Raw genomic sequence first — 4,707 nt, 5'->3', positions numbered from 1 at the left:
ACTAAGTGGTAAAAGTCATTATCATCAGTTGTGGCACATGCTAACATCGTGTATCTATGATGCAGTAAGAAAGACGCAGTGGCACTTTTGAGGCATTTCTGCCGCAAATCCATAAATTATGGGGAAACACCAGCAAACCCAAAATGAGAGACCGCCTACAAGGTAAGTGGACTGTGCTCTTCAACAATGTCAAGGTCGTGAAAGACAAGGAAAGTCTAAGGATGGTTCCAGGTAAAAGGAGACCAGGGGCACCTAGCAACTGAATGAAGGGCTTGATCCTGGAGAGGGTCCTTTGCTCCAGAGGGAAGGGGAGACAGACGGAAGTGGGTGTGGCTGTGACGAGCACCGTGGCGGTGCGGTGGTGCTGGAACTGTCTGTGTTTTCTGCATGGTGTCAACATCCCGGTGGTGACATTGCTCTATGGTTGTCCAGGTGGAAAACTGGATCAAGGACACACAGGATCTCTGTATTGTTTCTTACACCTGCATGCGAATCTACAATTATCTCAAAATGTAAAATTTTTTTTTTTTTTGAGACAGTATCACTCTGTTGCCCGGGCTAGAGTACCATGGCGTCAGCCCGGCTCACCGCAACCTCCAACTCCTGGGTTCAAGTGATCCTCCTGCGTCAGCCTCCTGAGTAGCTGGGACTACAGGCATGCGCCCCCATGCCCAGCTAATTTTTTCTATATATTTTTAGTTGTTTGGCTAATTTCTTTCTATATTTGGTAGAGACGGGGTCTCGCTCTTACTCAGGCTAGTCTTGAACTCCTGAACTCAAACTACCCACCCGCCTCGGCCTCCTAGAGTGCTAGGATTACAGGCGTGAGCCACCGTGCCCGGCCTCAAAATATAAAATTTAATTTAAAAGAAAAATAAGTTTCCTGCAACATTATGTATGAGGGGAAAAAAATCCCATTATACCAAGCTTGTTTTTTCCCTCTTTTTTCCTTCATTTATTTCTGGCATACTTATTTTTGTTGAGAATGGCCTGGTCCATGCCAGGCACACGGATAGATGCTGGGGAGTGATACAATAAGTGTAATGACAGATAAATGCAGCCATTCATTTGGTGTACGTTTATGGAGCATCTTCTGTATTCAAGACGCTGTGATAGGTGCTGGGGACATTCGTGTACGATGAGGTTCTTGTCCTCAGGGAGCCTGGTCTAACTGGGGAGAAGAAAAAGGCATTGACAGGGTGTTCTACAGCATAGGAGAACTTAGCCCAGATTACAAGGTCACGGGAGCTTCCAAGAAGAAAAGTTGCCTGACCTGGCATTTGAAGAAATAAATGAGTCTAAAAGATCATTCCAGGCAAAAGAAGTAAAATGTGCAAAGACCCAGAAAGGAGCAAGAGCATAGTGAATTTGGGGAACCCCAGGAGAGCACTGAGGACCCAGCCTAGAGGTGAAGGGGACAGCAGAGAACAAGGACACTGCAGAGATGCAGGAGAAGTCACTTTTGCCCACTCAGCATTTATTCCCCCTTTATGTTTCGAAGGATACTTTTGGCTGCAGGCGACAGAATACTTCACCAAAATCGGCTTCAACAATAAGGACATTCAATTATCTCATATAGCAAGAAGTTCTGGAGAAATAGTGAAGCTGATCCTAAAATCCATATGGAACTCCAAGGGGCCCCAAATAGCCAAAATGATATTGAAAAAGAACAAAGTTGGAGGACTCATACTTCCCAATTTCAAAACTTACTCACAGTAATCAAGATAGTGTGATATTGGCATAAAGATAGACATATAAACCAGTGGAATAGAATTGAGAGTCCAGAAATAAACCCATATATCTATGGTCCCTTGATTTTTTTTTTTTTTTTTTTTTTTTTGAGACAGAGTGTCCCTCTGTCACCCCAGGATAGAGTGCAGTGGTGTCATCATAGCTCACTGCAACCTTCAACTACTGGGCTCCAGTGATCCTCCTACCTCAATCTCCCGAGTAGCTGGGACTACAGGCACATGCCATTAAGCCCGGCTAATTTTTTTCTATTTTTTGTAGAGACAGGGTCTCAGTCTTGCTCAGGCTGGTCTCAATCTCCTGAGCTCAGGCAGTCGTCTGCCTCAGCCTCCCAGAGTGCTAGGATTACAGGTGTGAGCCACCGCTCAGCCGTCCATTGATTCTTGACAAGGGTGTAAAGACCCTTCAGTAGGAAGAGTAGTCTCTTCAACACATGGTGCTGGGACAACTGGATACCCACATGCAAAATAATGAAGCTGGCCCCTTACTTCACACCATACACAAAAATTAAGTCAAAATGGATCAGTGACCTAAATATAAGAGCTGAAACTGTAAAACATAGTTTTAGTTTAGTTTCTTAGAAGAAAACATGGGTTAAATCTTCATGACCTTGTATTTGACAATGGTTTATTAGATATGACAGCAAAAGCACAAGCAACAAAAGAAAAAATAGATAACTTGGACTTCATCAATATTTAAAACTTTTGTGCATCAAAGAACACTATCAAGAGAATGAAAAAGGGACGGGCGTGGTGGCTCACACCTGTAATCCTAGCACTTTGGGAGGCCGAGGTGGGAGGATCGCTCAAGGTCAGGAGTTCGAGACCAGCCTGAGCAAGAGTGAGACCCATCTCTACTAAAAATAGAAAGAAATTAGCCAAACAACTAAAAATTTAAAAACAAAAATTAGCCAGGCATAGTGGCACGTGCCTGTAGTCCCAGCTACCCAGGAGGCTGAGACAGGAGGATCGCTTGAGCCCAGGAGGCTGAGGTTGTTGTGAGCTAGGCTGACTCCACAGCACTCTAGCCCAGGCAAGAGAGTGAGACTCTGTCTCAAAAAAAAAAAAAAAAAGGAGAATGAAAAAACCCACAAAATAAGAGAAAATATTTACAAATCATATATCTAATAAGAGTCTAGTGTCCACAATATATAAAGAATTCTTACAACTCAACCACAAAAGACATTCAATTAAAAAATGGGCAAAGAACTTGAATAGACATTTCTCCAAAAAAGATATACAAATGGCCAGAAAAGCATATGAAAAGATGTTCAACATCATTAGTCATCAGGGAAATGTAAATTAAAACCACAATGAGATACCACTTCACACCCACTAGGATCGATTTAATCATACAAATGAAACCCAGCGAGTATTGGCAAGAATATGGAGAAACTGGAACCCTCAGACCTTGCCGGTGGGCATGTAAAATGACGCAGCTGCTGTGGAAAAGCTTCTCCGTAAGTTTAACGTAGAAGTACCTTAGCACCCAGCAATTCCACTCCCAGGAATATACTCAAAGGAAGTAACAAAAAGCTTCAAACAAAAACTTACACACAAATGTTCAGAGCAGCACCATTCGAAAGAGATAAAAGGTGGAAACAATTCAAAACGTCCAAACACTGATAAATAGATAACCAAAATATGGTATATCCATGTTTAGTGGACTATTACGCCTCCACTAAAAGGAATGAAGCACTGGCACATGCTGCAACATAGATGAATCTTGAAAACATGCTAAGTGAAAGAAGTCAGACACAAAAGGCCACATGTTGTATTACGTATTATGTGAAATAATCAGAACAGGCAAATCCATAGAGAAGAGAGTGGGTCGGTGGCTGCCAGGGGCCGGGGGGAGAAGAATTGGGAGTGGCTGCTGGATGAGAACGAGACTTTCCTTTTGGGGTAATGAAAATATTCTGGAAGTGGGTAGTGGTGATGATTTTGCAACATTGTGAATGTACTGAAAGCCACAGAACCGCATACTTTAAAATGTTGGATTTTAGGGTATGTGTATTTTAGCATAATTTTTTTTAAGAGATAGGGTCTCCAGGCTGGAGTACAGTGGTGTCATCATAGCTCGCTGCAGCCTGGACCTCCTAGGCTCCAGCGATCCTCCCTCCTCAGCCTCCTGAGACTACAGGTACACGCCACCACACAAGGCTAATTTTAAAATTTTTTTTGTAGAAATGAAGTCTCCCCATGCTGCCCAGGCTAGTCTCGAACTCCTGGCCTCAAGGGATCCTCCCACCTTGGCGTCCTGAATTGCTGGGATTACAGGTGTAAACCATCGCACCTGGCTATTTTAGTATCATTTTTTTTAAAGTCAGAAGAGGAGGCACTACGGTTGGATAATTCAGCTGCTGGGCAAAGGCAGTGTGACAGGTTGGCTTCTCTGTGACCCTTAGTTTGCCCTTCATGGTTTCAGGATGGTTGTCATGGCTTTAAGCTTCTCGTCCTCACATGACAATATTCACAGAAACAAAGAAGGTGAGCAGAGGCTTCTCCCTGACAGTCTCACTCATTTTCTCAGGGAGGAAAAGCTTTCCCAGGAGCCCCCCTCAGACTGCCCCTTAGAGTCTCACTAGCTTGAGCAGGTCCCGTGCAGACCCATGCACCAAACACCACGAAGGAACAGGCCCCAGTCCTTGCCTTAGACCAGTTACAGTCCCCGAGGCTTAGCACATCGCTGCCAAACACAGCTGGGACTCCGTCAGCAAGGAAGAAGGGACAGAGCAGAGCTGTTTGATAGGTGATAGAATACGGCACATCCTTCTAGAACAATATCATCCCAAACATCCTTTGGAAACTCCCAGACATCACTCTCAGAAAAAGCGGTTCACATGGGATGACCCCCACCCCTCCAATCTTCAGCAGTGGACAAGAAAAGTCACAACGATAGTTCGGGATGGGAATATGACCCAGCCAAGCTAATGAGATGTGTACTTTGAACTTTTCT

This window comes from Eulemur rufifrons, chromosome 6 (assembly GCF_041146395.1).
Source record: "Eulemur rufifrons isolate Redbay chromosome 6, OSU_ERuf_1, whole genome shotgun sequence".
In the NCBI taxonomy this organism is placed as follows: Eukaryota; Metazoa; Chordata; class Mammalia; order Primates; family Lemuridae; genus Eulemur; species Eulemur rufifrons.
This window is presented reverse-complemented; position numbering follows the sequence as displayed.